Consider the following 10,743-nt stretch of genomic DNA (forward strand, 5'->3'; position numbering starts at 1 on the left):
AAAGAGATCATCCAGACAGCACTAATGATCCGTCCTCACCTTCCACTCCGGCTGCCCGAGGTTGATCTGCTGGCTGGCTTTGATTCCGTGTTCAGCTCTCCTTGTAAGAAAATCCTCTCGAAATGTTCAGAAACAAAAGGTGAGGATCTATTTTCGCGTTGAAACCGATAAAAAACGTCGCCGTTTCTGCCTTTTCTTGGATATCTAACGTTACGGTTAACGTTACCTCAGAAATCGGAAGCAGTGCGAGTACGTTAAAACCGTTAAAACTGGATCATATTATGCGTGAATGTGTCGGATTTCTATTTCTGCGATCCATATGTTGTGGAATAAAACGCCCTAGGCTTTCGGTCTCCCAGCATTTGTGTGTTTTAACGAAATGTTTTTGTGTAAATCCAAAGAGTCTCGGCTGCTCTCGTGCTGCTGCTGCTTCTTCTTCTGCTGCTCCTGCGCGCGCGTGCTTGTGTATGTGTGCGCGCCGAGTCTGCTCGACTGCATTCCTCCCTCTATTGCACAATGAGTCGCTATAATTTATTCATGAGATCATGGGGATGGAGGTGCTCTGTCGGAAGAAAGAGAGGCAGTTTTTCTCTTTCTTGCTTGCTTTCTTTCTTTCGCTCGTTCGTTCTTTCTTTCTTTCTCTCTCTCTCTCTCTCTCTCTTTTTTTTGTCACTCACCCCCTCATCGCCCTCCCCAGCTGACTGACTTCCCCTCGAATGCGAGACTCGATTAATGGAGCGTTGAGCGATCGAACGAACAAACGAACGAGGCTTGGAAAGGTGACGATTGCGCTGCGCTCGATGGTGAATGAAATATATAGTGGATTCTTCAATGAAGGGCACTTTAATGTATATTAAAAATGTATCGTCTGTACTAGCAAATTTGACCTTTCACCTTGAGAAAGGCTACATTATATAGATGTTATTTTATGTATTATTTTTATACTATTACAGTATTAATGTACTTTTTTTTTTAAATATGTAAATATGTGACCCTGGCCACAAATAGTCATATACTGAAAAATACACTTTCCATTGATGTATGGTTTGTTAGGATATGACAATATTTGGCCAAGGTACAACTAGGCTATTTGAAAATCTGGACTCTGCATATTACTAATCAAAAGTTGGACATATTTACAAAATATCTTCAAGGAACGTGATGTTTACTTAATATCCTAATGATTTTTGGCATAAAAGAAAAATTGTGACCCATACAATGTATTTTTGGCTATTGCTACAAATATACACGTACTACTTAAGACTGGTTTTGTGGTCCAGGGTCATATATATGTGCGTGTACTGTGTATATTTATTATGTATGTATAAATACACACACATGCACGTTATATATATTTAAGAAAAGATGGATGTAATTAATCACGATTAATCGTTGCCCAGCGCTAATTTTAGTACTTCATCTTAAACTTCACTGTCAGGCTTTTTAAGTTAAATTTTTTTTAAATCTATTATTTAATTTTTGTTCTTTACTTAAATTAATGACAAATATTTTAAATAGTTTTAGTTTTATTTAACAGTAACACTGATCCTATTTGTATTTATGCAGCATAGATTATTTTTATTAATGTAAATAAAAACAGCAATAATAGTTTAAAAAAAAAGAAAGGTATTAATTTGTTCCCTGTCACAATGAGTATACTTTCTCAACTTTTGGTATTTCAAAAGCATATTATTAAAGAATAAAATTATTATTTGATTTTATTAGTGAAAAAAATAAAGATTAGATTACAGTTATGATAGATAAACCCTCTGAATGTGACATGAGAATGGCCGCCATTGTGGCTCTGGAGGTTCATTCTGTTATGAGAATAAAAGGAATGTTTAGGGAGGGTGGAAAAAGCTTGAGCCAAAATGGCGCACTGTTGCTGCGTTATATAAATGTTCAGGGAGCATTTGGCAGACTGCCTGTGTTGATGGTATTACTTCACTGACAAACCACTGCCATTTCACACCTGGTGGATTCAGAAAAATTGGGGATATTTTTTCTCCACATTTTTATATTTTCTTATCTTTTTGGACATTATTAAAAAGTTAAAAACTCAGTTTTTTGGCAATTGTATAATATACACTATTGTTAAATAGTTTTTTAAAGACTAAAGTAGTAATACTTTTTTCCAGCAAGGCTGCATTAAAGTGGTGAAAAGTGACAGTAGACATTTATAATATGAAGCAGCACAACATTGATAATAATAATAAATATTTCTTGAGCAGCAAATCAGCATATTAGAATGATTTCTGAAGGATCATGTGACACTGAAGACTGGAGTAATGATGCTGAAAAGTCAGCTTTGCATCACAGGAATAAATTACATTTTAAAATATATTTCAGTAGAAAATAGTTACTTTAAATTCACAATATTACAGTTTTTACGGTATTTGAACAGTAAAAACATGACAAAAAACTGACCTCAAACTTCTGAACATTAGTGTAATTTAATTATGTTAAACCAATGCCAAATAATTTCTCCTAAATCACAGATTATTTAATCAGAGTTGGCCTCATTCATGAAACGCAAGCAGAACAAATGTAAAATCACTTGCAAAACACTTTTTTTGTATTAGATTTACACAGAAATGTCTTCCACTTGCGTTTCATGAACGAGACCCGATGTGTTCAGGGACATGTTTTTCACATGGGCAGGTAGCCAAAGTGTCTTTAAATCATGAATTAGAAGAGCGGTGGTGTCCGCTGTCCTCTAAAAAGCAGCAGGCAGTGAAAGGACTGGTTCAGACTGCTGCAAACCTCACAATAGAGAGGTCAGAGAAGGGCGAACTCAACTTCTCTCAACCCCTCGTACGCTTACATATCAACTGCACTCTCAATTTATTTCAGAATTGATCTCATTTCATCATTTTCTCTGAAATAGCATGAAATAAGACCAGAAATGCAAGTACATTTGGTGACAGAGTGCTGCCTCAGATCCAGCAGAAAGGAACAGCAGTAGTTTAGCTGTGAAACAGATGTATTGCAATCTGGCAGCAGTCAGCGGCGCTGCGTTTGGCAGAGACGGTGTCATGTTAAGGGTTGAATTCAGCTTCTGGGCATGAGGTGACAGAGACAGACGGTGTTCATCAACCTGATCTTTCATCTGCTTTCTGTTTCTTTGTGCGTTCGTGATTTGTTCTGATGCTCTTTTGCCTCTGCGATGTTATCGTGAAAAGAGGCAGCGCTCACGTCGTCCATTTTGTTAGTTTATCAAGCGCTTGCTTTCATGCAGTGACATAATTGTTATTCCTCTCTCATTCCTGTCCTGTTAAGATCTCGCAGGGCACTGCGAGAAAAACGGGAAGAGAACTGCCCTTAAGACATTGAGTCAATAAAACAGGCACTTTACTACGCCGTGAGGGGATCGGGTCGTGCGATGTTTGCGCAACAGAGGGGTGGGAGTTAGATAATACATCTACAGATATCAAACTCACTTAATATAGCACCATGCCTCACTAACATCTCTGTGAACACAACTCTGCATGATTTTCAAAATAAAAAGATTGGTAGAGGAAATCAATGTGGAGGTGCAATGAGATACTGTTTGTTTCTGCTCACCCCTGGTTGAGAATGGTACACCCCACGCCAATGGCAAGAACATATCATGGGAATTATCCAGCAGAGAGAATGGAGGGAGGGCGGAGGAGAGCAAGAGTGCCGGGGCTAGACTGGAGCTGCTGAGGAAAGAACAATAGATCTGCAGTCTTGATGAGCATGACTGAACGTTAGTCTGGAGGTTTGGGGCCAGACGAAGAGCTGTAGGGAAACAGTACAGAATATTCTTTGTCAGAGGTAGAAAGGACAAAGATGGTCAGCTGAGCAGGTAACAAGGAGACGGACACCAGTACTGTGAAAAACACATTATTTCTAAGTGTTCTGATGTGCAAGCTCTGTGTTAGTATGCTTAAAGAACCATTTTGGTTCCTTAAAAAAACCTTTCAATTAACAGTTCTTAAAAGAACTGTTCTTAAAAAAGAACATTTTAAATATTCTAAAGAACCATAAAATATATGTGCTATGTAATTTGCTTTATTTATGTGATGAACAGACTCTCAAATGTCATTTTCCTTCTCATTAGGATAGAGAACCAAACCTAGCACTCTTAAGAATAAAGGTTGCAATAAGGTTTCCAAAAGAACCTTTCAGGGACCTTTTTCCCCAAAGATGCACACATATATGTGACCCTAGACCACAAAACCAGTCATTTGTTTGAAACTAAGATTTATGCATCACATAAAGCGGAATAAATAAGCTTTTTATTGATGTATGGTTTGGTATGATATGGACAAATTTGACCAAGATACAAGTATTTGAAAATCTGGAATCTGCAGGTGCAAAAAAAAAAAGAAAAGAAAAGAAAAGGTTTCATAATGGGTTTAGGTGGTCATGCAGAAAACAGCTTGGTTTGAATGTGACTTACTCTTTATATATATCTCAACATTATATTGTCAATACATAATAGACCCTTTTAGTGAACATTTAGTGTGAAGAACATTTTAATAATCCTTCCACTCTTAAAAGGACCCCCAGGGTATTAAGATTGGTATGGCTTAATATGACATAAATGATGTCTCTTACTAAAATTTGTAGTAGAAAATCCATGAAAGATTTGTTATTTTAAAAATCCACATTCTATACATATTTTGGACTATGGGGGCGCCAATCATTCGATGATGTAAAATGGTTGCACTTGGTGTGCTACTGGCACTACCTGTTGCTATTTTTACCACAACACAACTCAGTGATAAAATACCTTACCATCGATTTTCCCCCACAAGGAGTCTAAACGGCCCTGGATATCGACTGATATCCATGCAGAAAAACTCCTTCAGTGGCTACGGCATGTTTAGATCCTGCCAGGATGGCATCTAGCATTTCTTGTCTCTGTTTGTAAGCTCCTGCAAAAAACCTAAGGGGGAGGGAACAAACATGCGGGTCTTTAGGAAGTTTTTTTTCTCCTCTTCTTATTGCTAGGAAAGCAGTGAAGATTTACAACGCTTCTCTTATTGCTCTTAGACTGAAAAAAGTGTAAAAGAACTAAAAGCCGCACAATGTATTTTATTTTCTGAGTTGTGTTGCAGTAAAAATAGCAACAGGTAGCGCCAGTAGCTCACCGAGTGCAACCATTTCACGTCATCAAAATAATTGTGCCCAACATTGTCTACAATATGTATAAAAAGATGTGGATTTTTTAAATAAAAATCATTCATGGGTTTCTGCTACATATTTCAGCAAGATACATCACTTATGTTATATTAAGCCATATAAGTCTAAATACCCAGGGTTCTTCATTGGCTTCTATGGTGGCTTGAAAATGTATGGAACCTTTCCATTGCACAAAAGTTTTTATGTGTCTGGCCTCCGGTCCTCATTCAGCTATTTTTAGCTGTGCAAAACAGCTCATTTTGCGGCTTGATATTGCAAATTGGCGTGTCTTACTATATTTTTTAATGTATTGTCTTTATTATAAACACATTCGTTCATAGTGCAAACAGTTTTGCTGTTTAACGTTGTTATTTTTCTAATTTCCCTATAGAGTGTTTTCACAATGCGTCATCAATTAGCCATACCGGCTGCACTAAACATAAACAATACCACTGAATCAAACCAAACTCGAAAATTTTGCTGATTATTGCTGGTAAAATAGTCAATTATTGTCATGTTTTGGGCTGTACTAATCGGTCGGACCAGGAAAAACATTTGAAGTAGCCTGCTATAGACTTCCAAAAGTTGTAACAAATTTAGAAGAAGTGTGCAAAAAACTGTCTGAGGAACAAAAGGCGTTTGTGGTTGGCCACTGAACCAGGATTTCCAGGGTAAGCATCTTGACAATATTCATGTTTCTTCTTATCATTTCCAGTCAGGTAGGTGAAATATTAGGCTAATATCTTAATTAATACTGCTTGTACGTATCTTAACCATCTATTAACTTTAGTTTTTTTAAATATTGCATTCTTTTCTGCTTACTAAGTCGTCTTCTACATGATTTAGCAGCTTCCACACATTGTTTCTGTGGTTTAGACAGCATAAATTAGCAGAACAACATATTCAGTAGTACATTAACCATGCAATCAATGCTGTTGCTCACATCCGAGTATCTCCAATATGGCCGCGCATCCTGGTAACTGACCACACCGTGACGCAAGTGCAAACCCTCTATAGTGGCTAATGAACCGGAAGTCTCACCCACAGGCTTACTTCCGCTGTGAAGAATTCAAGAATTTTAAAAGCACGAACAAGAACCAATCAAAAACCTTTATTTTTAAAAAGTGAAATCAAACCGTTTTAGAATCTGAACTTTTGAAGAAGCACAAGGTAAACTGTTTATGACGCAAATCTTCATTTTTGTAATGTTGGAGACTGAACTGTTGATGTATGGTAGAAAGTTAGATTCGGAACATGTGTAAATAATGGCCGAATATTAATCTTTAGCCCTTAATTATGACGGTTTTCATATCATTTTCGATGCTCAAAGCTCAGGAACCTCGTGAAAAAATCCGAGTCTTTATTAGTTTGTGTGTGCGCGTCAGTTTGAAGTGCCTGCATCACTGCATGCGGCCAGTGCAGTTGGGAGGGGGGGATAAGTCAGACTTATGCTCAGCAGCTCCCTGTTGCCCTGGAAACAGGTGCTGAGATTCTTTTGCCTTTTTTCATCTTTCTCCTCGCTATCGATGTCAATGCCACCTCCCACAGGCTCCCCTCCCCCACGACCTGCTGCATCCCCCCTCCCTCTCCCCATCTACTGCAGTCATTTAACAATGTCACAGGCTAGAACAACCAACCAACCCCCCCTCGATCTGCGCGCACTCGCGAACCACATCGCCCACTGTATGAGGGTCAAACAGCATTCTGCTATTGATCCTTTTGAGCGCTGTCTAACCGCGCGTTTAGGCGCGCCGCATCAATCTGACCCGGGCTAATCTCGCTGCGCGGCAGCCGCTCCGGTGGCAGATTGTGAACCAGAATGCCACTCTGCCAGCTCCGTCCGCTCTGCCCGTCTTTGTGCTCCCATTGGACGAGCAAAAAGGACAGACAAAGAGTAATCTGACTGCTGAAAAAGACGTCCCCCTCCCGCTCGCTCAGACGCAGCGCGGTTGACAAATCCACAACCTGGTACGATCATACGCGGCGTTTGTGTTTAAAGCGAGATAATCAAACACCGATTTGTCTAGGTTCCATTTGCGCTCTAAAGAGAGCGTTCGAGTTAAAGCACGGCGCTCGTGTGACGCGCTCGCATCCAGATCCAATTCGATTCCGTTTTCTGGCCTTTTTAAGTCAACATTGTTGTTTAGCGGGGCGCGCACTGCATTCCATTGCAGTGACTTCTGCCTGGCCTGAAGAGGAACATTCCTGGGAAGTGGCTGACCGACAATAACAGTCAGCAGCAAAAAGGGGGCAGGAGCGGTTTGAAAGAGCTGTTCTTTCCAGCCTTGTTCTCTGAAACACCAAACAACAAGAAGCTTTACCTCATCTGCTGCATTTGCATCATCTGAAACAGCGCTTGCTTAGTTGCTCGCCGAGTCTGTTCGGGTCGCACAAAACAATGCGACATGCAAATCATAAACTGCAACTAACCGTATAATCGTGCAGTTAAAACAAACAGGCTTATCAACTTTTGAAAAGGAGGAGAAAGCAACTGATAAAGTGCGTGCATTGAATGCAGGACAAAAAGCGTCTTCCAAATGCATAAATGTAAATGCATTTTAGCATTAATTGTGTCATTAGGAAATCAATTTGTTTGCTCTGCATAATATTTTCAGGATTCTCTGATGAATAAAAATGACATAAGATTAGATTTTTTTTTTTTGGAACAGAAATCAACATTATAAATGTCTTTACTGTCATGTATTTTTGATCAATTTGCAGAATAAAACTTTAATTTATTTACAAAAAATGCTTCCCTCACTAAGATTTTAAATACATTATATATGTGTGTGTATATTTATATGAAGGCTATATATATATATATATATATATATATATATATATATATATATATTAATATATATATTAATATTTAAACAGATAATATAAAACAGATGTCTGTGATAATGCAGATGACAGATAATCTAAGAGCAAATAGGCCATTGATGTTTTCGCTGGAAGATTATGATTGTTCGTATCCTGGCTCACCGTTTGATGGACCAGCATTTCATGTACAATCGCACCTGGCAGATCTATGTATCTGTTCAGCTAAAGGTAAACATTATGTTGGGGTGTCAGATTGTAAAAACACCATAACGATTAACCAAACAACTAATAACAATTGTACTGTTAAGTATCAGAATAAGACAGTGGAGAATTTTCAGTGCCCATTCTCACATCTTGATAGCTCCCCAGGAATGATTTGGACCTGTGGAGGAATGGCATATTATCACCTAGATGAGGGAGAGTGGAGAAGAGTGCTGGATAACAGCATCCTCGCTTTATATTATATTTAAGATAAATGCTTATATATAAAATATATAGTTTATACACACACACACACACACACACACACACACACACACACACACACACACACACACACACACACACATATATATATATATATATATCCACAGTACAAACACATACATTATGTACACAAAAAAAATTAATTAATCATTGCCCAGCACTATCACTGCTATTCAAAAGTAAAAAAGAAAAAGGCTTTTCTGCTCGTCAAGGCTGCATTCATTTAATTTAAAATACAGACAAAAACTGCAGTATTGTGAAATATTATTGCAAATTAAAATAGTGGTTTCCTTTTTAAATATACTTTCAAATATATTTTATTTCTGTGAGGCAACACTAAATTTCCAGCAGCCATTACTCCGGTCTTCAGCGTCACATGATCCTTCAGAAAGCATTCTAATATGTTGATTTATTATTAATGTTGAAACTGTTGTGCTGCTTAATATTTTTTTTGGAACCTGTGACACTTTTTCTTTGTTTCTTTGATGAATGAAAAGTAAAAAAAAAAAAAATCAGCAGTTATTCAAAAAAAAAAAAAAAAAAAAAAGAAAAAATCTACAGACTCCAAATTTTTTAATATAGTTTTGGATAAACACTGTTCTTTTTAACATTTTATTTATCAAAGAATCCTGAAAAAAGTATCACACGTCCCAAAAAATATTAAACAGCACAATGGTTTCCGACATTGATTAAAAATCAACATATGTGACCCTGGACGACAAAACCAGTCATAAGGTTAAATTTGACAAAACTGAGATTTATACATCATATGAAAGCTCAATAAATAAGCTTTCTATTGATGTATGGTTTGTTAGGACAGGACAATATTTGGCTGAGATACATCTGTTTGAAATCAGAAATCTGAGGATGCAAAAAAATCTTAGAGACTGAGAAGACTGAGAAAATCACCTTTAAAGTTGTCCAAATTAGGTTCTTAACAATGCATATTACAAAAATCAAAAATTACATTTTGATATGTTTACAGTAGGAATTTTACAAAAAAATCTTCATGGAACATGAACTTTACTTAATTTCTTAATGATTTTTGGCATAAAAGAAAAATCAAAAATTTTGACCCATGCAATGTATTTTTGGCTATTGCTACAAATATACCCCAGCGACTTAAGACTGGTTTTGTGGTCCAGGGTCACATATTAGAATGATTTCTGAAGAATCATGTGACACTGAAGACCGGAGTAATGATGCTAAAAATTCAGCTTTGCTTCACAGGAATAAATTATATTGAAATAGAAAACTATTGTTTTAAATTACAATAATATTTCGCAAAATTACAGTTGTTTTTCTGTATTTTTAATCAAATATAGTCTTGGTGAGCACTTGTGAACAGCAGTGTATACAAAAATATAACAAATAAAACAAGCAAAACCGACATTCTCTCTTCTCTACACCTGTTGTCAAACCTCCGCACACACTGTTGTTACGAGGCCAGTCATCAAACCGCAGTTGTCATATTAGAAACGTAGAGTAACCTTAGGCGCTATGTGTTGTATAAAGCTGCTGGATCATATGCAGTTCCATAACTCAGACAGACATTAACAGCCACATCAGAGGCAGAGGCAGCAATTGAAGAGGACATTCTGTCTGTCTCAATCATGCCACAGCCCTCCTAATTAGGATGAAAACAGAGAAAGCTGAAAGAAAAAGTGTGTCATCCAAGATACACGAGCTCTTAAAAAGAGATATCTGTGATTTATGCTTGCATATTGATTTGTCAATGTTAAGGATACATAATGAGTGTAATATTATCAAATTGATTTCGTTTGGTGAGTCAATGTATTCAGGATTTGCTGTTGAGGTTGTAGGGCCGGTGATGGTGGAAGTAGCAGGGATAATGAGATTGCAGCTCAGGACAGCAGGCCAATCATGTGATGGGTCAGACAGCAGAGGGTGCAGAAGAAGAAAAAAACCCTCAGGAAAGGACCAACCATCTGACTCAAACAGGGAGAGCTTTTCACATTTAAAGAGAGCTGTTGTTCCTCTTGCCTGAGGTGAATCTCTATCCATGGCGTCCTGCTGAGGGGTTTAGGCACCAGTGAGCACAGGTTTGTCCAACACACAAAAAGCAGACCTATCTGAGACACAATGGCCAGTGGTTAGCAGCTGCAGTTGTGCGAAAACCCCTAATTTAAAGAACAACAGATGTAGCACAGCTTCAGAAAATAGGTACAAAAGATACTTATATGTATCATTCAGGAACTAATATGTACACTTTAGATACTAATATGCAAAAAATGCTTTTCTTACTTAGATTTTTTGTCT

General features: G+C 37.5%; 1 protein-coding gene across 2 annotated transcripts in view; it reads right to left on the reverse strand.

Annotated features, from left to right (window-relative positions):
• zmiz2 (zinc finger, MIZ-type containing 2) overlaps positions 1 to 640 on the reverse strand; it is a 55,913-nt gene extending 55,273 nt beyond the window's left edge. For both annotated transcript variants that reach the window (XM_073829454.1, XM_073829452.1), the window contains exon 1: positions 40 to 640. The gene's annotated coding sequence lies outside the window, so the exon portion shown is untranslated. The remainder of the gene's footprint in view (positions 1 to 39) is intronic.
• Between the last annotated feature and the right edge of the window lie 10,103 nt (positions 641 to 10,743).

Source organism: Garra rufa, chromosome 23 (assembly GCF_049309525.1).
Source record: "Garra rufa chromosome 23, GarRuf1.0, whole genome shotgun sequence".
NCBI lineage: Eukaryota > Metazoa > Chordata > Actinopteri > Cypriniformes > Cyprinidae > Garra > Garra rufa.